General features: G+C 42.8%; 2 long non-coding RNA genes, 1 other non-coding gene and 1 pseudogene across 7 annotated transcripts in view; 1 reads left to right on the top strand and 3 right to left on the bottom strand.

Moving 5' to 3' along the window:
* Positions 1 to 14431, bottom strand: part of LOC138848413 (uncharacterized) — a 47783-nt gene extending 33352 nt beyond the window's left edge. The window contains exons 1-3 of one of the 5 annotated variants that reach the window (XR_016220015.1): positions 14048 to 14223; positions 13655 to 13884; positions 586 to 2047 (exon numbers count right to left, since the gene is read on the bottom strand). This is a non-coding gene — a long non-coding RNA (uncharacterized LOC138848413). Of the gene's footprint in view, positions 1 to 585; positions 2048 to 9070; positions 9253 to 9508; positions 9662 to 13654; positions 13885 to 14047 lie in introns of those variants that run through there. The other 4 variants (XR_016220016.1, XR_016220018.1, XR_016220017.1 and 1 more) reach the window with 4 other exon arrangements.
* LOC127489541 (uncharacterized) overlaps positions 1 to 25398 on the bottom strand; it is a 511334-nt gene that overhangs the window by 102467 nt on the left and 383469 nt on the right. The gene's annotated exons all lie outside the window — the stretch shown is intronic.
* Positions 12964 to 16557, top strand: LOC149122897 (uncharacterized). The gene is made up of 2 exons (XR_016220014.1): positions 12964 to 13526; positions 16147 to 16557. It is a non-coding gene; the product is annotated as an uncharacterized LOC149122897 (long non-coding RNA).
* Positions 19941 to 21876, bottom strand: LOC103346720 (la-related protein 4B pseudogene; annotated as a pseudogene).

Genomic DNA, 25398 nt, shown 5'->3' with positions numbered 1-25398 from the left:
GTAAGGATTAGGGCTTGAACTAATGTTATTAATTTGGTTTATTTTTATAGAATGAAAAGCAGTAAAGACATAGTAATATGAATAGCAATCATATTTTTAAAAATTCCTCCTAATAAATCTCATGTTGATTCTGAAACCGAGGTGAAAGACTGGAATTTAGGTGGATCTACAGAACTGGACACAGAGACAGACCATATCATCCCAAACTGGCTACTGCCTAAAAATTGGTGTTCAATTCCAAGTTTTAAAGGACATTTTAAAACTAACCAATGGCAGAGACATCTAGGTTAACATATCCCAACTATAATTAAACTAAGGAGAGAATTACTTGGTTACTTCCCAAGAATCTTTAGTAAACTGATTTTAGTTGATCTTTCTTAATATTTGCTCTTCATTATGGTAGTTCAGTTATTTCCTAATGAACTAGAAAACATTTGTTGAACCAGATAAACTAGAAAAGATAATATAAGGGCAGTTCAAAAGGTTTGCAGAAAAAGGACTTAAAAGTTGTTTATTTTGTGAATTTTTTAATCTATGCAGTTTTCTCAAAATAAACATTTCCATGAACTTTTTGAAGCATCCTCATACATCTTAAGATACTCTTCCAGAATGATACATCAACTCCACTGACTCATGTTACATATCCACATGAGTGGAGATGCAATCTGTAGGTTGTATCATCTTGATGTTTCTGTATGCCTCATACCACACAAAGAAGATCCCTGTCTGTCTCTGACAAGATAATATTAATCTTATTCTCCAAGTGGGCACCCAAACTATCACAAAGGTCAGAAAGAAAGCCTCATTCAGTGTTACTGTGTTCACAGAGGATGGCATTTATTCCTTAGGAAGTAGCATCCAGACCATCATAATGGGACATCCCACCCATGAGGTACAGGTCTGCTTCCACATCCTGCAGGATTCTGCTCCCAGAACCAGCACACAGGGCCACAGCTTTGACTCACGATGCTAAGGTCCTTCCTACCCCAAGAGCTAATATGAGTTAGTTTGAGGTGTCTTTTGATTCGCTCAATCATGGTTGCCAGGGCAACAGATTCATCCAGGGTGCATGATCGACCCATTCCAGTATGTAGAGCAAAGGCTTCTGCAGTGACACAATTTCAGTTCTCTGGTAAAGTTATCTGTTTTGAGAGAGCTGAGCCACCACCTGTATCAAAGACTTCTCAGTACAATTCAGGATGATCCTTGTTTTTCTCCTCATCAATCCTAGCAGAAAAAGAAGTGACAGGAGCACCTTCAACTTCTCTCACTGCAGACACAACTTTGTCCATATCTTGGGTATGCTTAATGTTGAATTGTACTCAGTGGTTCTCTCTATAGGATAGCCATGAGCTTTGGAAGGATATATATGCCTGGATGTGCAGGCTCCAAGCCCTTTGGAAAACCAGTTTTTCAATCCCTGGGCTGCAGCATCATAGGCTGTGTGAAGAGAGTAGATGCCAACTCTGTTCTCCAAAGCCCAGAACACTGGGCGCTCCTTTCAGGACATCCAGGTAATATGCTTTATGTGTAGGAAGATAGGTGGAAGGCAGGAAAAGATGAGATCTGCCTTCTTATGCAGAGCCTCCTCCATCACCTGCTCAGTCAAGTCATTGGTCAGGAAGAGTGTATTTATAGTTTGTGGTGGGCTTGGTTCCACCAGCAATCCAACATTGTCCCAACTCTCAGCAGAAGACAGGGATGCAAAGTCATTCAAGGAGGAAATGAGAGTCTTCAGACCCATGAAGGAACAGGAAGAATTGCAGTTCAGAGATTACATAAACCAGACTGTCATGGGGACCAGGAGTAAGCAAGATGACAACATACAGCAATTTTTGGACAAAACTCAATTTGAGTCCAGGTACTTCTCCATAGCCTTTAATCTGTCTTTTTACATTGGCTTTTGTTTTCTAAACATCATTTTTCAAGTTGTTGTATATTTGGATTGCAGAACAGTTTGTAAGATGAATTTTTAACGTGCATTGCTAAAAATGTTCTGAGTGAAGCTAATTGTCAACTTTATTAAGGAGGATTGCTTTCTGTCCACCTAGTGTAAAAATGAAATCGAGTAATGAAAAAAATGAGTTTACAAATTTAAAGGCAAAGAAACAGAAAGATCTGAAATTAGACCTGATAGAAAATGAGGAGTCCAACAAAAATCCCATTATGTTGATTTAAGACATGGCTGGCCTGTACTAATACCATATACAAATAAAAAAGAAGAATGAATGCTGCAGGATTCATTTGAGATTCATCAAATGTGAGGTATTATTTGAACAGCTACAAAGAAGCATTCAAGATGGAGAAGGAACTATAGTCTAAAGGTCATGGAAGACTTTCATACTGGAAAGAGAAGTGTCTGATTACAAATGGCAAAATCAGTCAGGCAGAATCAGAGATTGGGATGAATGGGAGATGAGAGGGAATACCTAGATGGGTAATGTTAAGGAGAATGCAGATGGCTTCAGGAGAAAAATACAAGAAACCATCAGTAGAGTCATGATAGAAACAGAGAGGAATTACCAGGGGAAAATCATATATAGTACTTTCAAATATGGCAAAGAAAACCATTTAAATGGGCATTATGCATTTAGTGTAGTGGTTATGATGCTTTTTTTTTTTTTTTTTGACAGGCAGAGTTAGACAGTGAGAGAGAGAGACAAAGGTCTTCCTCTCATTGGTTCACCCCCAAATGGCCACTATGGCTGTCGCACTGTGCCAATCTGAAGCCAGGAGCTAGGTGCTTCCTCCTGGTCTCCCAAATGGGTACAGGGGTCCAAGCACTTGAGCCATCATCCACTGCCTTCCCAGGCCACAGCAGAGAGCTGGACTGAAAGAGGAGCAACCGGGACAGAACCGGCACCCCAACCAGGACTAGAACCTAGAGTACTGGTGCCGCAGGCTGAGGATTAGCCTAGTGAGCCACAGCACCAGCCTATGATGCCTATTAAGATACCCTAGTTCTACTTTAGAGTGCTTGGATGTGACTTCCAGAATCAATTAACTAGGCTTCTATCACACCTCTGAGAGACTGGGACTACATTTCTGGCTCTTGTATTCAGTCTTGGCCCAGGTCTGGCTGCTGTGGGTGTTGAGGAATGAATTAATGCAAAAAAGTGTTCTCTCTACCTATATGTCTCATTCTTCCTAGCTCCCTTTCTCTTGAAGATAAAACTAGTTTTTAGACATGACAAAAGTTTCAATTAATGCAATGATTAGAGAATAGCCTTTGGCTCTGACTATAATTTATGTTACTGGTAAGGGTTTCAGGGCTTCAATTAAGCCTAATTTGAGTAGGTTAAAATTCAAATGTATAATAGAATGATTTGCCTGAAAATATAACATTAAAAAGTGTCTGTGCAACCTACATTAATAGACTGAGAGAAATGAAAGGAGAATTATTTAAGGCCACACAATAGATTCTGTCCTCCACACATTCCTGGTCTTATCTATATATAAGTACAGGCTCCAAAAAGCTCTCAAAGATCATACTGTTTTAGCAATTCCAAAATAACCTAAATAACCGGTTTATGCTTTTTTTAAAAATTTGATGTAGAGTTAGACAGTGAGAGAGAGGTCTTCCTTCTGTTTGTTGGTTAAGCCCCCAAATGGCAGCTACAGACGGCACTGTGCTGATCTGAAGCCAGGAGCCAGCTGATTCTTCCTGGTCTCCCATGCAGGTGCAGGGGCCCAAGCATTTGGGCCACCCTCCACTGCCTTCCCGGGCCACAGCACAAAGCTGGACTGGAAGAGGAGAAACCAGGACTAGAACCCAGATGGGTTCTAGTGCCCATATGAGATACTGGCACCACAGGTGGAGGATTAACCGACTAAGCCATGGCACTGACCCCTGTTTATGTTTTAACACTAGATAATTCTTGGCTCTGCAGCATATTGAGTGTTTATTTCCAGGCTTGAACTAAAACACTATGCACAACATCATCTTTATGACTCATAAAGGTTCTGTTTCAGAATACATCTCATAGGTATTTAGCAAATTTCCTCTTAATTTTTAATTTGAAATGTAACAAATATGTCTTTTTGCTATAGCATCAGAAAGACAAGAGACTGTCTAAAGCCATACAACCCTGAACCTCCCACCCCCAATCTCATCTGATCTTGGAAACTAAGATGGGTCAGGCCTGATTAGTACATGGATGGGAGAAAGACAAGATACTAATTTGCTCTCAGCTTACATGGCTCTATTGTCTTATAACCATGCCAACTTTATCTTGTTCATGTGCATTCTCTAATGATGAATGTTGTGTTTGCCTTTCCATTTTAATTAACAAATTTTCATAAAAGTCCTAAAGCACAATGTAAAATGAGCTGAGGAATAATGAAGTAAGCAAGTTACTGAGATATATTAATTTCCCTTTTCTTAGAAACATCTAGACATGTGGAAGTCAATATATCTATGCCTGAAAGAGAAAATGAAAGAAGGTGGTAGTGAGAGAACTGGTCAGGATTGTACCTACATTCTACTGTGCAAAACAAGATTATGATAGAAATGTATACAGAAAAACAGATATATAAGCTGGAAGAACAAAAACAATAAACCTCCCTCTGCAAAAATAGTGTTTCACCATGATTACAGGCTGGAAAGACATTCTTGAAAGGACACTCACAATTTATTAATTGGTATGATTAAACACAACTTAGTTTCATGAAGACATTCATTTGCTACTGATTTTTTAAAAAATTTAAGTTAGTAAATATAATATAATTTTAAGAATTATTAACCAAATTAATTACAGAATTCCAAAGAAAGATCACGTGTCACTAACAACTGAACAATGGAAAAATAAATCAATGATATTAACTATGTTCCTCTTAATACAGGGACACCCTTGGGATGCCATGTTAGCATGTTTCAATAGAGTATCTCCAGATTTTATATACCTAAAATTCCATAAAAAGCGTGCATGTTGGAGGATTCCAAGATGGTGGAATAGGGAAATGCATATACTAGTGGTAACTAGTTTCAAAAAATGTTGGAAGTACATTATTGGGGAAGAGTTAGAGAAAACTGTGGTGGAAATTCTACAGGAGAGAAACGCCATGGATCTGTGTGGAAGATGCAGACATGCAGCATGAACACAGACACAACATGATGCCAGCAGCCAAGAGGAGGAGAAAGCACCAGCTTTGGAGAGTGAGGTGAGATCAGACTGCAGCAACCCATACCACTGGTGATGTAGACAGAGGGAGACTTTGACGTGAGCCTGGCCTGGAGCTCTGAGGGGGAAAGTGTACCCACTGACCCAGTAAAAAAACAAGGGGGCATGTTTCTCTCACTACATTCACTAAGCAATGGTGCCCAATAACCAGTTGAGAGAAGGTGGGCACCATTTTGGACAGAAACAGAAGATGCAGAAGCTCTTGTGCACGTGCTCAGCACCTGGCTGAGACTAGATGCCATCTACTACCAGTACCAGTGGCAGCAGCTTGAATGCATGCAACTTGCAACTGGTGGGGAGAAGGAAGCATTTGGTTGGTGGCTATTGTGCATGTGTGGGATCCAGAGATTCTAACAGAAGGAAAACTCCATGTTTCCCACTGACTTTGAGTCTGGCTGGCAAATTCACTAGAGTCTGTGCACCCACATATTCTGAGGTCCCCCCAATCTCTCAACATGTCACAGGCTCCAGTGCTCAAACTGTCGAGGCTCTGGGAATGTCTGCGTCTCTGTGAATGAGACAGTCTAGCAAGGTGGAGCAAATCCTCTGCAACCCTTGACAGTGGGAGCCCTGTGTGCTGAGACTGTGGAAACTCTGTGACTGCATAAGAAGGCACAGGATATAGCTGGTTCTCTGGGCAACCAATGTGAGCTGCTCTACAGGCACTTATCAAAAGAGAGAATTTTAAAAACCACAGGCGAATGAAAAATGCTCACTATCACTAGTCACCAGAGAAATGCAAATCACAATCACAATGAGGTTTGACCTCACCCCTGTCAGAGTGGCTCTCAAACAGAAATCAACAATCAACACATGCTGGCCAGAATGTGGGGAAAAGGCATCTTAATCCACTATTGCTGGGAAAATAAACTAGCACAGCTATTGTGGAAGACGTATGGAGACACTTCAGAAACTTGAACGTAGATATACCATATGACTCAGCAATCTTAATCCTGGGAATTAATCTAAGTGAAATGAAATAGTCACATGAGGGGCCAGCACTGTGTGCAGTAGGTTAATGCCCTGGCCTGAAATGCTGGCATCCCATATGAGCACCAGTTCTAGTCTTGCCTGCTCCTCTTCCAATCCAGCTCTCTGCTATAGCATGGGATAGCAGTGGAAGATGGCCCAAGTTCTTGGGCCCCTGCACCACATGGGAGACCTGAAGGAAGCTCCTGGCTTCTGGCTTCAGATCAGTACAGCTCTGGCCATTGCAGTCATCTGGGGGAATGAACCAGCGGGTAGAAGACCTCTCTCTCTGTCTCTAACTCTGTCTGTAACTCTGTATTTCAAATAAATTAAATCTTAAAAAAAGAAATAAGCATATGAAAGAGCTATCTGTATCCTCATGTTCATTGCAGCTCAATTAGCAATAGCCAAGATATGGATTCAACCTAGATGTCCATCAACTGATGACTGGATAAAAAAATGTGATACATATATATATATATGTACATATATATGTATATATAATAAACAACTACTCAGCTATAAAATATAATGAAATCCTTTGTTTTGCAACACAATGAATACAATCGAAAACCATTAAATTTAGTGAAATAAGCCAATCCCAAAAAGACAAATTCCTATATTCTCCTTGACCTGTGGTAACTAATAGAGCAGCAAAAAATGGAATGTATAGGAGTGAAATTGATATTTTGAGAGTTTATGATTGTTTACAGCCCTTGTCTCTACTGCTGAACAACAGTGCTGTACTCTTTACTTAGTATAGGGTGAATCTTAAGAGTAAAAAGTCCACTGAAAGTAGATCAGTGTAGAAAGTAAGAGAAGTAGGGCTGACACTGTGGTGTAGCAGGGAGAACTGTGCCCAGTTTCAGTCCCAGAGGCTCCACTTCCAATCCAGCTCCCTGCTAATGCACCTGGAAAAGATCAGATCACTCAGGGGCTTGGGCCCCTGCAACCACGTGGGAAACTGGGAAGAAGCTCCTGGCTCCTGGCTTTGGACCAGCCCATCTCCAGCCATCGCAGCCATGTGGGGAGTAAAGCAGTGGATGGAAGATCTCTCTCTGTCTCTTCCTTCCTTTGTCTTTGTAACTTTGCCTTTCAAATAAAAAATGAATAGATCTTTAAGGAAAAATAAGACAGGGAATTAGAGAGAAAGGATGAGAGGGGATGTGTGGGTGGGAGAGAGGATAAGGTGGGAAGTATCACTATGTTCCTAAATCTGTATATATGAAATACGTGAAATCTGTTTACCTTAAATTAAAAAAATTAAAAACTGACATTTAATTTCAATAGCTGTGAAATAGAATAACTACAATAAAAATTCTACTTATAGGCCAAATAAATTGGAATAGTAATAAAAATGCAATATAATTTTAAAAATGGTCTGACTTTAACATGTATCATCACAGATGATGTATGGAAAACCTAATAATACCTGGAACTGGTGCTGTGGCACTGTGGGCTGAGCCTCTGCCTGTGGTGCTAGCATCCCATATGTTACCAGTTCATGTCCTGGCTGATCCTCTTCCAATCTAGCTCTCTGCCACCTGAGAAAGCAGTGCAGAATGACCCAAGTGCTTTGACCCCTACCTTGATATAGGAGACCTGGAGGAAGCTCCTAGCTCCTAGGTTCAGACTGGCCAAGCTCCAGCCATTGTCGCCATTTGAGGAGTGAACCATCAGATGGAAGACCTTTCTCTCTGTCTCTCCCTCTCTCTGTCTGTAGCTCTACCTCTCAAATAAACAAAATCTTAAAAAAAAATCCCCAAGACAATAGTTTCAACCCTCAGGAATAGATTGACACCAATTTTGAAAGGACCTTGAGGTGATAAGTTTTATCTCTTACACTCTCTCTCACCATGTAATGACTTCAGCCAAGTTAAGTTACAGGAATATGGCCCTCTCCTGATGGGGCCTCTTGATCATGGACTTCTCATATGACTGTAAGACACACTTTTTCTTTATAAATTACACATTGTACACTGGTTTTGTAACAACACAAAATAGACTAAGACTGAAAATAGATCAATACATATTTTCTCCTCTTTAGGAAAGAGAGAAGGAAAATGGAGAGCCAGCATGTGGCTTAGCAGGTTAAACTGCTGCCTGGAGTGCTGGCATCCTATTTGGGCACTGATTCTAGTCCTGGCTTGCTTTACTTCTGATAACTCCTTATTAACATGCCTGGAAAAGCAACAAAAGATGCCCTAAGTGCTTGAGAGTGTGTACTCATGTGGAGAATTAGATGAAGATCCTGACTTCGGGCTTTAGCTTGACCCAGCCCTGGACATAGCAGCCATTGGTGAGTGAACCAATGGATGGAATATTCTCTCTCTCTCTCTCTCTCTCCCCCTCTCTCTCTATTCCCCCCCTTGTCTCTTCCCCTCTCTTCTCCATAATACTGCCTATTAAATAAATAAATATTTAAAACAAAACAGAACACTAGCTTCTGGAGGATATCATGTTAATTTAAAAAAGAGAAGGAAAATGCACAGAACTTTAGAAAGCCATGAAACTATTGAGTTTTTATTTTTAAATTTTTTTTAAAGATTTATTTATTTATAGCCGGCGCCGTGGCTCAATAGGCTAATCCTCCACCTTGCGGCGCCGGCACACCGGGTTCTAGTCCCGGTTGGGGTGCCGGATTCTGTCCCGGTTGCCCCTCTTCCAGGCCAGCTCTCTGCTATGGCCAGGGAGTGCAGTGGAGGATGGCCCAGGTGCTTGGGCCCTGCACCCCATGGGAGACCAGGAAAAGCACCTGGCTCCTGGCTCCTGCCAGGATCAGCGCGGTGCGCCGGCTGCAGCGGCGGCCATTGGAGGGTGAACCAGCGGCAAAGGAAGACCTTTCTCTCTGTCTCTCTCTCTCACTGTCCACTCTGCCTGTCAAAAAAAAAAAAAAAAAAAAGATTTATTTATTTATATGAAAGAGTTACACAGAGAAAGAAGGAGTGGCAGAGAGAGAGGGGTCTTCTACAGGCTAGTTCACTCCCCATCTGGCTGCAACAGCTGGAGCTGCACTGATTTGAAGCCAGGAGCCAGGAGCTTCTTCCAGGTTTCCCAAGCAGGTGCAGGAGCTCAAGGTCTTGGGCCATCTTCTATTGCTTTCCTAGGCCATAGAGAGAGCTGAATTGGAAGTGGAGCACCTGGGACTTGAACTGGTGCCCATATGGATGCCAGCACTGCCAGCAACAGGCTTACCAGTTGTGCCACAGTACCGGCCCCATTTTTTTTTCAATTTAGTTCATGTCTGTTCTCTAATGAGAATAGGGAAGGATTTTTTTAATATTTATTTTTTATTTGAAAGGCAGATTTACAGAGAAGCAGAAGGAGAGGGGGGGGAGAGAGAGAGAGAGAGAAGTCTTCATCCACTTGTTCACTGCCCAAATGGCTATGAACAGCCAGAGCTGAGAAAATCTGAAACCAGGATCCAGAGCTTCTCCTGGGCCTCCCACGTGATTGCAGGGTCTCAAGGACTAGGGCCATCTTCCACTGCTTTCCAAGGCCATAGCAGAAAGCTGAGTGGGAAGTGAAGCAGGCAGGACTTGAACCAGCATCTATATGGGATTCCAGCACTGCAGGCAGTGGCTTTACCCACTATGCCACAGTGCCAGGCTCATATTATTTAGCAACCAACATAAGAAGCATATTTCAAAAAGTTTGCAGAAAGTTGAATTAAAAATAAGAGAAAACTGAAAATAAGCTGAAGAATAATTAAGTAATCACCTTACTGGAGAAAAATTAATTTTCTTTGATCTTGGAAATATATAGATGTCTTTATGATCATAACTGGAAGAGAAGATGAATGGAGAGAGTGGTGGTTGGGTTCACCCTTCGATTCCAATGTGCAAAATAAAATTATTATTGAAATGAATTGGAAGTGGAGTAGCCAGGACTTGAACTGGTTCCCATATGGGATGCTGGCACTGCAGGCAGTGGGTTTACCCACTATGCCACAGTGCCAGCCCCTATGTATAAATCTTATGACATCAGTAGAGACATTATGTCATATTATCCATTCCACATGAACAGGGAATGGTGATGTGAATATGTGAAAATATTCAATCTATGCATGATGATATGACGTATTCATGGACAAAAAATTGTGTAACTTTTAGATATAGACAGATACACATATTAAGTGATTTTGTAAAGATGAGTTTATTTAGACCAATATAAATACACTAGTCATATGCTCTGTCAGATGCAGCCACAGGATCTGCAAATGTTTGGAGTTACCAAGTTTACATCCTTAACCAGAAGACATGGTGAATGAGAATTTAGAGTCTTTTTCAATGTATGATTAAATGAATAACTACAGTGAACTGGAAAATATGAATAAGAGGTTGGTGTTATTGGAAGTGGGTCCAATAGAGGGGGGATCCCCTTGCAGTACTACAAATGAGTCATATAGAACAATAGTGTGAATAAGCTAGAAGGTGATATTCCAGATAAAATTTGCATCTGGGTGCCACTGTAGCTCAATAGGCTAATCCTCCACCTGCGGCGCCGGCATACCAGGTTCTAGTCCCGGTTGCTCCTCTTCCTGTCCAGCTCTCTGCTGTGGCCTGGGAGTACAATGGAGGATGGCCCAAGTGCTTGGGCCCTGCACCCACATGGGAGACCAGGAGAAGCACCTAGCTCCTGGCTTCAGATCAGTGTGGTGTGCCAGCCATAGCACGCCAACTGCAGTGGCCATTAGGAGGTGAACCAATGGAAAAGGAAGACCTTTCTCTCTGTCTCTCTCTCTCATTGTCCACTCTGCCTGTAAAAAAAAAAAAAATTGCATCTAATATGTACCCCTAAAGATGTACATGTTTATGATTCTGAGCTTTGAAAAGAAGTACACATGAATGCAAATTCTCGCCATGTTATATTTTGCAAGGCAATTTTGTTATATTACTAAAACTTTGACCTACATTTCTCCTCACATGGAATTAAGAATTCAATCCAGCCGGTGCCGCAGCTCACTAGGCTAATCCTCCACCTTGCAGTGCCGGCACACCGGGTTCTAGTCCCAGTCAGGGCACCGGATTCTGTCCTGGTTGCCCCTCTTCCAGGCCAGCTCTCTGCTGTGGCCAGGGAGTGCAGTGGAGGATGGCCCAAGTCCTTGGGCCCTGCACCCCATGGGAGACCAGGAGAAGCACCTGGCTCCTGCCATCAGATCAGCGTGCTGCGCCAGCTGCAATGTGCTGGCCGCAGCGGCCATTGGAGGGTGAACCAACGGCAAAGGAAGACCTTTCTCTCTGTCTCTCTCTCTCACTGTCAACTCTGCCTGTCAAAAAACAAAAAACAAACAAAAAAGAATTCAATCCATAAGTAGAGGTGAAAGATTAAATAAGAAAAAATATACAAGACCCCATGGATATGCTTTTAATTAAACAGCATTTGAAAAACTTGTTCTCTTGCCATAGGTCATGGGACTCCAAATCCTATTAAGTTGACATTTACCAATGCCATCTTACTAGTCAAAGTGATCAGTTTAAGCTCATAATTGATCATAAAGATAGGATTAAGTGTCAAAGGGATCACATAAATAAGATCAGTGCCTGCTAATATTAATTGATAGAATTAAAAAGCAGAGAACAATCCAACATGGGAAGTAGGATACACAGCAGACTCCTAGAATCACAAATGCCCTAAACAGCACTCTGGCCTCAGAATCAGCCCTTAAGGCATTCAGATCTGGCTAAAAAGCCCATGAGAGTTTCTCAGGCATGGAAAGCCAAGACACTGTGGCAAAAAATGACCTAAATGAAAAATCTCTGTGAGTGAGATCCCAGTGGAAAGAACAGGCCATCAAAGAAGGAGGTACCTTTCTCTGAAGGGAAGAGAGAACTTCCACTTTGATTATGGCCTTGTCTAAATAAAGTCAGAGTTTGTGAACTCAAGAGACTTCCATAGCCTTGGCAGCTCATGACAAGAGCCTCAGGTGATTACTGACATCATAAATAAGAATGTCAATTGTTAAATCAACAAGAGGAGTCATTGTGTACTTGCTCCCCATGTAGGACCTCTGTCCTTAATGTGTTGTACTATGAGAATTAACTGTAAAAGTAATCTTCAAACAGTACTTTATACTCTCCCTGACTCCCTCTCTCTCCTTCTCCCTCTCTCCTGAAAAGTCTGACTTTCAGATAAGTAAATCAATAATTAAAAAAAAAAACTAAGAAAGCAGAACAGATTCAAGAAAAAAATAAATATTTTAATAAGGACTCCAGAACAGACTATAAATGTGGTACTACTGCAGTTTTGTCACTATGATGTACTAAAAGAAAAATAATGTGTATTATCATGTACTAATTTGAATGATTGATTATTGGTAATTAGAATTTAGTTTCAAATGAAAACATTTCAAGTGACAATATTCATCAGCCTAGTAGAAAAAGGTTGAAACAGGCCAGCGCCACAGCTCACTAAGCTAATCCTCCACCTGTGGCACCAGCACCCCAGGTTCTAGTTCTGGTTGGGGCACTGGTTCTGTCCCAGTTGCTCCTCTTCCAGTCCAGCTTTCTGCTGTGGCCCAGGAAGGCAGTGGATGATGGCCCAAGTGCTTGGGCCCTGCACCCGCATGGGAGACCAGGAGGAAGCACCTGGCTCCTGGTTTGGATCCATGCAACACCGGCCATAGCAGCCATTTGGGGGTGAACCAATGGAAGTAAGAACTTTCTGTCTCTCTCTAACTCTGCCTGTCAAAAAAAAAAAAAAAAAGGTTGAAACAAAGCACTCTCAGTCTCACAAAGTCATGTGAATAGAAGGCATATCTGATTTATTCTAATAGGCCTTCCTAAAATTTACTAATTTTTTTCTGACAATAGTGAATTTGGCTCATCATAGAAAATTCTTTGAAGGCCCTTGCTAAATTGTCCCTCTTTGAAAAAGTAAACTTTAGTGCATGATATCTGTGGGGAGCAACTCGGACTAGACTAAGTTACTGGAATTAAGACCTATTCTATGCATCTGCTCTCCCACAATATGGCGCTGGGAGAGGAGTAAACAGCTTCTACACAGCTGCCTTTCACCAACTTGACAAGCTGCAGGAGGTGCTCCTGATTGTAGGAGAGCAGTGTGCTCTGCATGTGGGTAGCAGAGTTGGGATTGGTGGAAGAGGACTATAAAGGAGGAGAGAGACAACATGCACCAGGAACATTATCTGAAGGAACACCTGTGCAGCCCCCAAGAGAGCCAGCCGGCGGTGTGCCACTCCCCCGCAGAAGTGGGGAAAGTGGCAGGGGGAACTGCCCTTCCACGGAGGTGGAAGGGATGGTAGCCAACCCGGGAAGAACCAGCAGCAAACCCAGGGAGGGCCGAGCAGACAAAAGAACAGCGCAGGGTCCTGTGTCGTTCCTCCACGAAGAGGGGGAGTGACAGAATCTACAAGAGGTAAATTTTTGTTTTATAGAACATTGGAAAACCAATTATGCTTAGTCTCTAATTTCTGATTTACTTTATAGAACAGAACTTATATAGAAAAATTTCACTTTATCTATTTTTTTTAAATATTTACTTACTTATTTGACAAAGTCAGGAGAGAGACAGAGAGGTCTTCCCTTTGCTGGTTCACTCCCCAATGGCCACAATGGTCAGAGTTGGGCCAATCCAAAGCCAGGAGCCAGGAGATTTTTCTGGGTCTCTCACATGGGTGCAGGGGTCCAAGCACTTGGGCCACCATCCACTGCTTTTGCAGTTCATTAGCACAGAGCTGGATTGGAAATGGAGCAGCCAAGACATGAACTGGCACCTGTATGGGATAGCAGAGCCACAGGCAGAGGCTTAATGACTGTGGCATGCACCGGCCCCCACTTTATCTAAATTTATGGTAAACCCATGAGTTGCCCAACACAATTTTTTTCTTCCTTCCCTCCTGCCCTCCTGCCCTCCTGCCCTCCTGCCCTCCTGCCTACCTGCCTTCCTTCCTGCCTTCCTTCCTGCCTTCCTTCCTGCCTTCCTTCCTGCCTTCCTTCCTGCCTGCCTGCCTGTGGGGAAATTAGGCACAGGAGGCAATTCAAAGATGGTGGCTGAAGGGAAATTAGGCACACATGGCAATTCAAAGATGGCGCCCAAAGGAAGTAAGGTGGGCGGTGCCCAAAGTCATTTACCACCAAAGCTGATTGGCCACGCAGCATCAGGGGAGGTGACAACTGATGATGTGTACAGACATATTACTGGTCCTGTAAAAAGTTGCCCTTTAAAATGACCTTTTAAGTAATTGGCCCTTATGCCCTGCCCCAGTAATCATGTGGTCTTGTGCTTTAAAAGGCTTTGCCATGTGCCAATAAATGGAGTTCTTGCTTGCTTGACTTGACTCACTGCTGCGTCTGACTGTCTCCAGGATCGGGAAGCTGGGGAACGGGCGAGCGGCGCACTTACCTTTCTTTGGACCCAGTCCATCCTCCTTTGGGTGGACTAAGACCCAGCACCTGCCTGCCTTCCTGCCTGCCTTCCTGCCTGCCTTCCTTCCTGCCTTCCTTCCTGCCTGCCTTCCTTCCTTCCTGTCTGCCTTCCTACCTACCTGCCTGCCTGCCTGTCTTTTTCTCCCTTTTTCTTTCTTCTTTCTTTCATTCTTCCTTCCTTCCTTTCTCTTTTTTCTCTTTTTCTTCTTTCTTGTTTCTTCCAATTTATTTCGTTTTGTTCATTCTTTTTCTTTCTTTTATTCTTTTTCTTTCTGTTAATTTTTCTGTGTCATGATTCTTGCACATTGCATCCAAGGACATGGACCAGGGAGAGAGGCTTATGATTACTCTGTGCAAGAACTCTCCTCTTGAGGGTCAAAGCATCTGACAAGGAAGCTCTCCTAGATTAAGTTCTCAAGCGCCTCTCTCAATAACAAGCGAGAGAAGGTGTGCTAACTGGAGAGAATCTTTGGTTTAATTAACTCTGGGAGGTCTGAGGGTTGCTGGGGTCCTCATTGGGATATAATAATGGATCATGAATCATGGGAATGTGACTATTCACCACTAGAGGGCTCTGTAGGGTCAATTACATTTTCCCAATCATTGACACCTGATTCCCCACTGTTGTCTCCAGCTGCTCTGCTGGGGAAGAAAATCTGCTTCACTTGCAGGATACTTAAGTCCAGCACTGGCGGAAGCATAATTGAAAGAGCCCATAGCTGAGATAAAGGCAAAAAGACACTTGCTTCCATGTGAGAATGACTAAGAATACTGTCTTGGTTGGGTTGGGTAAAAGTCATCATGAAGAGGATCAGGGACCTCTGCATCTCCAAGTGTATTTCTACCTCCCAGCTGTGAACCCAGACTAGGGCATCCATTGAATAAACAATGATTCCATACTTCTATGTGGTGCTTCTCTGCTTAACACTGCCTGCTGAAATCTTGTTCCCATATACTTTTACCCAGCATGATTTGTTGTAATTTTTTCACTTCTCCCTGACAATATTCAATAATTTGCACACTGTGCTCTACATTTAACAGACTAACAACACTTAATTTTTGTGTGTACTATAAGCCTGATAAATTGCTCTAGTGATTTTTATTCATCATTGTAAAAATTCCTGTATCATGTTTTTTAATAAGTTTGGCATAATACTGAACGGTGTTTGACACTGAAGACACTGTGTTTTTGCTTGCTAGTATTACCTAGATTGGGAGTAGTGATATCCTCTGATTATACTTTCAAATTGAACTAAAGAGAGCCTAAATTCTAAAGCAGGAATAAAATTGCTGATAGTGGAGGTGAAGCTGATGAGAAGGAAGACAAGATTGGGCACTCTGATGGTGTGAGTGAGCTGTTTATGGGTGATCTGTTCCTTATATAAAACCTGCTGCTGTGGGTTTGCCAATTTTTATGTACCACTCAGTAACCTTCTTTCACGTATCTTTAAGAATTCTGCCTCAAATCTCTCCCTTAATTTCACTTTCACAGTTATGGAAAACAAAGCTTTGAACAAAGCTGATGGTTATGGATTTAAATTATTTGCAGAAATTCTGTCTTGCTATTGCATGGATCACTGATGCTGAAAGTTCCCTCTTATCTCTCCCAGCAAGAATCCTTAATGGCCTACACCGCTGCTGGTGCTGTAGAAACTTACAGTGCTGAAGGGGTAGTCCGAAATGGAGGCTGTCATGATGAAATTCTCTGAGTGCACTATTTTAATATCAGGCAGTGGGTTAACACCCTGGCCTGAAGTGCCAGCATCATTTATGTGCACCACTTCAAGACCTGGCTGCTCCATTTGTGATTCAGCTCTCTGCTATGGCCAGGGAAAGCAGTAGAAGATGGCCCAAGTCCTTGGACCCCTGCACCCACAAGTGAGACACAGAAGAAGCTCCTGGCTCTTGGCTTCCGACTGGCACAGCTCCAGCCGTTACAGCCAATTGGGGAGTGAACCATCAGATGGAAGACCTCTCTCTCTGCCTCTCCTCTCTCTGTGTTAGTTTGACTTTTGAATAAATGAATCTTTTTTAAAAAAGTTATTTGGCATATAACCTTTACTATAAAAATCACATCTGAGCAAGGCTTTGGCTCTGGATGCCACAGATGGTCACTGGCTAAGCAGTAATTACAGTGCACTGACCTTATCCAGATGGCAGCAGAACCCACCAGAACAGCCCCTTTTCTGTGCTGACACCACTCCATGTGCCCACTGCCCTCCTGCATGCTGCTCTTCAGCTCTAGCCTTTTAGTTTACAACCAACCAACCACAATTGGCTCTAATCACACACACACATCATGCTGCAAATACCACATGTTTGAGAAAGGACTTACTATTACAAGCCCACTGGTGTGTGGGTCGGGGATGGCTGACCACACCCTGGCACCTGCTCCTAAGAAGTGACACAAAGGGCCCCAGGTCTCAGAGCTTGCCCTTCGAGTGTTTACAGCATCTCTTGGTTTGGTTTGAAGAGGTCAATTATTTCTGGGTTTTCGGTCCAGCGATCTGACAGCTACCAAGAAATTAATTCTCTCATTCCTTAATCAGGCATTTGAAACTTATTAGCAATATGTGTATTTCTACATCTTTGAATAATGACTACTTCTCTGAAGGAAACAGTGAGAGACACCAGGCAGGTTTTCTCTGGTAGGGTAAATCACACTGTCATATATGATTTGAATTAGTAGATCATTTTCCATTTTGACTTAAAGATTCTCCCAGTTTCTGCTTACTACATTGTACTTCAGAACTCTTTCACATTAAATATGACTAATATGCATTTCCATATTTTGAAAGAGTATAAAAACATCTCACAGCTTTTAATAAAACTTTCCATTTCCCTTTTGCAGCAAAGAGACAAAATCAGTTCAACACACCAGTATGAGAGGGGGAAAAAAAACTCAACAAATTAAAATAATATTCAAACCACAGCATTAAGCATATCTACATCCAGCTCAACATCAGCATTTATAATACATCAGTAATTTTATCAGATTTTCTCTGTAGGGAGCCTTTATTAATATGTTCTGATTATTTACAACTGTACAAGCAAAGCACACTCCCAAAGTGCACATATTTAATACAGTGTCAACTATTTGCATTTACAGGATTTTTAAACAATCAAAAAAGATCAACTGTTTAAGATCCTTAAGGTATATTACAAAAACTGCTAGTTCTTGTACTGTGGTATGCTTACTCAGTAAAACTAGCAACAAAATATCCACACAGTAACTGAGTAATTCTGATCCACTCATGCCAACCCGGGGTGTCTCCATGAACTCTAAGCTGTGGGGAGCAACTTGGACTAGACTAAGTTATTGGAATTAAGACTTATTCTATGCATCTGCTCTCCCACAATATGGCGCTGGGAGAGGAGTAAACAGCTTCTACACAGCTGCCTCCAGTTTGACCAATAACCTGCAGGAGCTGATCCTGCTCCTGATTGGAGGAGAGCAGCGTGCTCTGCATGTGGGTAGCAGAGTTGGGATTGGTGGAGGAGGACTATAAAGGAGGAGAGAGACAACATGCACCAAGAACATCTAAGGGGAACATCCGGATAACATCTGAGCAGCCCCCGAGAGAGCTGGCTGGCGGTGTGCCACTTCCCCGCAGAAGTGGGGAAAGTGGCAGGGGGAACCGCCCTTCCATGGAGGTGGAAGGATCAGCAGCCAACCTGGGAAGAACCAGCAGCAAACCCGGGAAGGGCCGAGCAGACAAAAGAACAGCGCAGGGTCCTGTGTCATTCCTCCGCGAATGGGGGAGTGACACTAAGCTGTCTTATACAAAAGTTAAGGCAAAGTCATTTTCAAGTTTAAATGCAATTCAAGCCTTTAAATATTGGATGGAAATAATTTTTTTAAAAAAACCTCAATCTTGTTAAATAACATTTCATGGAATAAACTGTATGGTTACATGTAGCAGGAAATATTTTAATGTCTGTTGCTTAGAATAATTAAAGAAAAATGATGGGGGCCAGCACCATGGCTCACTTGGTTAATCCTCCACCTGCAGCAATGGCACCCCATATGGGTACCGGGTTCTAGTCCCGGTTGCTCCTCTTCCAGTCCTGCTCTCTGCTGTGGCCCAGGAAGGCAGTGGAGGATGACCCAGGTGCTTGGGCCCCTGCCCCTGCATGGGAGACCAGGAGGAAGCACCTGGCTCCTGGCTTCAGATCAGCATAGCTCTGGTCATGGTGGCCATTTGGTGGGTGAACCAATGGGAGGAAGATATTTCTCTCTCTCTCTCTCTCACTGTATACCTCTATCTGTCAAATAAATAAAAGAGAATGCTTTTAGGCATTTTAAAACAAGATAATTTATATTGTTCTTCAGAAGTGCAACACTTCTAGAAGTGAATCAATGAGACCCTCATCTTGGAGGTAAAAAGAGCAACAATTTTTGTCCTCCACCAGCCAAAGAGGGGAAAACCACAAACACCATTCTCTCACCATTACATAACTTTTAAATCCATGTGCTGATGCAGAGGTTCAGGAAGACATCCCCATGGAGTTAAGATGAGGACTCTTCCCAGAGAGTGCCTGGGGGCAGGGGAACATGGACAGAAATGTGCATGGAACAGGTGCACTAGGCCAAGAGCCAAAGCAGCCAGCTCACAGGGATCAAAACCATTTCATGATACAACATACTGGCAACATGTCAGTGGCCAAAAAAGTATATTTTCATTTAGGTTCTATTCACATGTTTTGAATTGATTTTAGTTAATAGCCACTTGCAATTGAGGGGAGAAGCTGGGTACTTGCTGGCTGGATGTCAAAGCTCTAAGCTTTCAGGTTTCTCTAGGGTGCTCTCTGCAGGTTCTTTCTGCCCACTGGATCCAAAAAGGCCTATATGTACATTTATATGTATTTTTAAATGCTGGACTCACTTGTTAACAGTTTAGATGAAAGCACAGCTCCCATGCCAGTGTGTCAGCGACCTGACACTGCCAACCCCCTTCCAGCTTGAGGCCGAGGTCACCATCTGCTGGAGCATCTGAGATATGCACTTGTAGATCAATATTATTTTAAAAAATAAAGCAGCATAGTTTCCTTAATTTAGAAAAATTTACTATATATAGCTTGCATTCAGAACCACACAGAGGCTTAATAAAAACATGAATCTGTTGAGATAAATGCATTTTCTATCCTGAAAAAAAATCCGACTTACACATCACCTCCAGTTAAGCACCAACCAAAAATAAGGTTTATATTAATTAAATCCTGAAAAAGTTTTTTTTTTAGAAGGGGAGAATCTGACTCACAGAAGAAAAAATAACTTGCAGACATTCCATGGGGCTCACAGACACTGCAAGTGCCTAACCAGTGGCTCATTCTCATACTGAGTGGGAAGTGTTTCACTTGTGGCTAATACAGCTCTATGCAACCACTCCCAGACATAGGATTTTCACTGAGGAGACTTGGGGGGAGTGTCCTGTCCTCTGTGAAGATACTTTCCAACAGCTGGGGGTGAGAGCCAGTGCCCAGGCTGCCTTCCCTGGTCTTTGGAGACTCTGGGAGTGGACTTGAGGGCAGGGGCTCCCTCTGTTTCTCCACAGGTGCAGTGAGCTTCTCTTCCTCCTTCCTACAACTGCGGGGGTTTGACTTTTGCTCTTTTGGGGGTTGCAGTGGGGAAGAAGGTGGCTCTTTACACATTCTCTGACAAATCTCCACGTAACTGGGCTTTCGCAATTCTGTGGCAGCTCCATGCACCTGCACCGATTTACACGCAGTTGTAGTAAGGACAGGGGGAGTCTGTCCACACTGTGGGTTTCCTTCTGCTTTTCTACCACCTTGGGATCCTCAGGTAAATGGGCCGGTGGGGGGGGGATCATTCATATGTTGCTGATACAGCACAAGAAGCCAGCAGTGAGGGCTCTCTGGGGACCACTACAGGAATAGTGTTCCTACTTGCATCTGCATGGAGGCTCCTTTCCTTTGCTAATCCTATTACAGAGCTAGATGGCCTGTTTTCAAACAAGTCCTGTCATCAAATTGCCTGCAGCTCCAGGTAAAGGGGGGAAGTTGGACAGCCCCAGTTCAAAGTTTGTGATGGAGGCTTTGGTCGTGTTGGAGACTGAGTTTGGCTGCTTGTAAACTTCTCCTTTTTCTTCCTATAGCCAAAGGAATTTTTCCTGCTTCTGGGAGGATACTGTCTGAGTGAAGTCAGAGGAGAGGCTGCAGGCTTGAAGGTTGGAGACCTGAACCCATGTATAAATCCAGTATTTGGAAATAGAGTTACCAAGGGTGGATCGAAATAGCTACGCATTGTTGACAATGTCTGGGGGCAGTCAGGCTGTGCAGAGGAAACTGTTGTTGGGGACTGTATACTGGAGGTAAATAAATGATGTGTAACACTGCTGTGTATAAAGGTTCATGTCGAGACCTAAATCCATTCTTTGGCAAAAATGGGTTTATAGCTATTGCCTTTCTTTTAGCTGCACCTTAATTGGTTTTCCTTGAAAAGTTTTGACTTTTCACAGGTATTTGTAAGCCTGTTGTGCATCAGCTTCTGCTTCAAATGTAATAAATCAATTATCATTATGGGCAAATTCACAGTTAATAAATTTCAGTAAATTATTTCCTTTGAATAGTGCTTCTACTTCTTCCCCAGGGGTAGATTCAAGTATTTCTCGCAATATTACTATGCAACGATTTTGATTTGGCCTTACTTTTTCTCCCTTCTCACCCAGCTGGACTAAAGGTAAAGATCTTAGCACTTCAACAATCGAATCTACACTAGTACTGAGTTTCTTGATATAGTCAAGGGTAGCTACCATTGTAATTAGAGCATACTGCTCACTGTCCATCTGTGAGGTAAGATACACGGCACTAGCAAGAGTCTCCCTAGATAAACAGAATTCCAATTTTTTTAAGTACTTCTTGAGAGTCTTCCTGGCTTTCTGGTTGAGATTCATTTCCTCCTGTTTCACTATTTTCAGGTAGAGATTCGTATTCTGCATGATCCAGAGCCAAAGCGTTCGTGTCTGATTTGACTCAGGTAAATCTGGTAATGCTGCATTCTCACGACTTTTGTCACCATCACCACTGACATCCAATCCCTGCGGGCTGCAGTCTGCACCATGGCCAGCTGTCTCCTCCCATGTAGCACTCAAACCGACAGCTGCACCACTTGCTTCCAAATGTAACGTAAGTCCCCCACACTTTCGCATTAGGGTTTAGCTCTGAAACCTTATTTGTTGGTGCCTGACTCAAAGCTGGGATGGAATTTGAGAAGTGGTTTGAGATACAGGACCATTCATCAAATGAGAGCTGTCCTTGCCCTCTTGGCCTCACTGTGCCTGCAGTTCAGCCACAACTTTAGCGTCCTCATCAGAAGTCATGGGTTCCACTCGGAGAAGTTTAATGTAAACTTCAGGATGTTGCCCGCGCCACCTGCCCCGCCTGACTGGCCTCCGGCGGGCTCCTTGCCACAGCCCAGGTGCCTGGTGACCCCGCAACATGCAGGGAGAGCCGAGGAGGGAGACTAGGAAGAGGCAGCGCTGTGGGGCCAGGCTGGATGTAGGGAGGAAGGGCCGGCATGGGCCGGTGCAGCGGCAAAAGCGGCTTCTTCCTCTTTGGGACTGAAAATGTCTCCACCTCGAGACTCCGGATCCCCAACACTCCTTCCCTTCACATGAGAACACACCTAAATAAATCCTTAAAAGTTCGAGTGTGAATCAATGTGGCAGAAATTCACTAAGTACCAAGTTGATAGCACCCATCATAGAGTGGATGGGAGACTGAGCAGAGCCCAGCATCGAACCATAGTGCTTCTGATGAGAATACAGGGCCCACATTTTCTCAGAAAGGAACACTGGAGGGGCCCAGCTTGAGGTGGGTCAGAGGCAAAAGTGCTAAAAGTATAATAACTGGGCATTCTCAATGAATGGGACTCACTCATGGTATTTCTGTAAGTTTGAAATAATTTCAAAATTAACTACTCTTAAAATGACCAAATTATAAGATGACAATATCCATATCATGTTAGTAAAGCAGGGACAGCATCAAATACTATAAAGGCTAAACCTTACCCAATTCCTATTAGGCCGAAGTTGTAAAACTTGTCCTCTTCTAAGCATCTACATGTGTGGAGACTGCACAAAAAAATAGAATACTATTCACAATACATTTTTTGTGAATATATTTGTGATAATTTGTAAACGCTTGATCTTTCTATTTTAAAGGTTTTGAAAACCCTGTTGCTCTTTTAAAATAATTATTTTATTTTTGTACTTGAAAAGTAGAGATGGGGTGTATCTCAAATCTGTTGGTTCATTCCCCAACTTTATGCCACAACTGGGGCAGGACCAAGCCCAAACCAGCAACCTGAAACACAATCTGGGTCTCTACAAGGGTGGCACGGACTCAACTCCTTTAACCCTCATCACTGTCTCTCAGAATGCACACCAACATGAAGCTGGAGTCAGAAGCAGAGCTGGGACTTTGCCCAGGCTCTCTGACATGGGATGCAGGCATCCCAAGCAGTGGTCACACCACTATGTCAAATGGCCACTCCTTCATTTTTAATTTAGTTTTTATTTGGGAATCAGAGACTGAGAAAGACAAGCAGCAGAAATCACTCATCTGTTGGCTTACTACACAATGCCCACCACAATCAGGACTGAATTAGATGAAAGACAGGAGCCAGGAGCTTCATCCAGGTCTTCCATATGGTTGACAGAAATGCTTGGGCCATTATCCACTGCTATCTCAAACTAGCAAGAATCTAGATTGGAAGAGGAGTTGCCAGGACTCAAAGCTGCACTCCATATGAGATGCCAATGTCAGAAGAGCACTTGACCTATTGAATCACATGCTAGTCCCTGCATCAATTCAAACCAGTGCACTCACCCTACCCTGTATATATTCAAAGAATGCAAAGCTGGACATCCCCTCCCTTTCCTTATTATAAAAGCCTCAGTCCTGCTCCACCTCAGAAGAACCGTGGTTCACCTTAAACTGAATCTGTCTCCCAATTTGCAATCCTATTCTGCATCTGAAAAACATCTCTCTGATTTTATTTTAATCTCATTTATGACCTTTTGCTTTATATAATCCAGGACTCTCTGGTCTTATCTCCTTGCCTACTGGCAGATTTGGGAAAATGTTTTATATTATGTATTTTCACTACCTCAGGTGAATACCTGAGGGTTAAAATGTTAGATAAGTGAATGCTACATTTTTTTTTTTCCTAAAAACTCTTTGTTGAATTAGAATCCATATGTCTTAGTACTCATGAAGCAGATGTTCTTCAGAATCACATCCTCTACAGCTTTCCCTCAGATGTCTCAAGCAGGGCCTGAACTTCATTGGTACATCCATAATCATATCCTTGAATGTGACTCCTAAAATATGGGCATCCTTGCTCAGCCAAGGCCATCTGTACCAACGTCTAGGAGAGAAGGTCATAACTGTACCAAGGGGGTGGCTCTATGGACAGAAAATTTAAACCATGATTGGGATTACATTCAAGTATTTCTCTGTGCTGGCCTTCCACATGTCTTTCCCACACAATTACTGGGATAGGTACACAATCTGAACAGTCAGGGATTTCAATATATGGGAGTGTCACAGCTATGCTGTGAAATAACCTGTAGATGTCTGAGTAAAGTGGGAAATTATACATGATTATAAATTTTTGAACTTAAGAATACAAAACTATTTCCTTATCAGTTTCAAATGCATCTCCTAACTCATTATGTGGCAGCTAAACATGAATTGATTCTGACATATCAACTATGACCATGAGTGAACTATTCTCTTATATGAATCTTAGGTTACTCCACAAAATGACTGAACATTGGAAGAGCTAAAGTATATGGTGTTGCTTATGTAGCAAATAATAAATGGGATTTATGTCTGTTTGTGTTAAGGTGGAGAGGATGATGAAACAGTGACCAGCACTATTCAGATTGAACAGTCGAAACACAAAACCTGGGGTTCAGCAGGTGCAGCTCTTTCACCTCTATCTCCGTCATGTTCACTGTCACAAATAAGAAGCAGTTCCGGACAGGCTTGGATTCCTGAATTGCTGCAATATGATGGTCTTAGCCTGATTTCTTTTGTGGTGAGGACTCACTTCTCTCTTCTCTAGGGTTTCCAATCATCAGTTATCATTTTCCTTCTATCTGTTACTATTATTATTTACTTATTTGAGAGGCAAGTTTTAGACAGAGAGAAGAGTGGGGGGCTCTTCCATAATCTGGTCCATTACGCAAATGGCCACAATGGCCAGAGCTGAGCCAATCCCAAGCCAGGAGCCAGGATCTCTTCTGGGTTTCCCATGTGAGTGCAGGGGCCCATGCACCTGAGCCATCTTCCACTGCTTTTACAGGCCATTATCATGGAGCTGGTTTAGAAGTGGAGCAACCAGGAGACCAACCAGTGCCCATCTGAGTACCACAGGAGGAGGATTAGCTTCCTATACCATAGTGCCTGTCCCATCTCCTTGTCTCTTAATCCAGTCTATCTGCTAAATGGGAAACAGAATATTTCCAATTTAATGTCATCTCAACAGTCATTAGAAAAATTGTCATTTAGCATTATTTTTTATTGTTACATGCATTTTAAATCTACAGCTAGGGGGCCAGCATTGTAGCATAGTGGGTAAAGAAACTGCCTGTGACACCATCATCCCTTATGGGTGGTGGTTCAAGACCTAGCTGCTCCAGTTCCAATTCATCTCCCTGCTAATATGCCCAGAAATGCAGTGGAGGATGGTCCACGTGCTTGGGCCCCTGTACCCATGTGAGGGATCTGAAAGAAACTCCTGACTCCTGGTTCCAGCCAGAGCATTGTGGCCATTTGAGGCATGAAACAGTGGAAAGAAGATCTCTTGCTCTTTCTCTCTCTCTCTTTCTCTC

The sequence above is a fragment of the Oryctolagus cuniculus genome, chromosome 13 (assembly GCF_051225735.1).
Source record: "Oryctolagus cuniculus isolate XC-2025 breed Fujian yellow rabbit chromosome 13, ASM5122573v1, whole genome shotgun sequence".
Classification (NCBI taxonomy): domain Eukaryota; kingdom Metazoa; phylum Chordata; class Mammalia; order Lagomorpha; family Leporidae; genus Oryctolagus; species Oryctolagus cuniculus.
The sequence above is the reverse complement of the archived record's forward strand: the minus strand, read 5'-3'. Positions and strand labels throughout refer to the sequence as shown.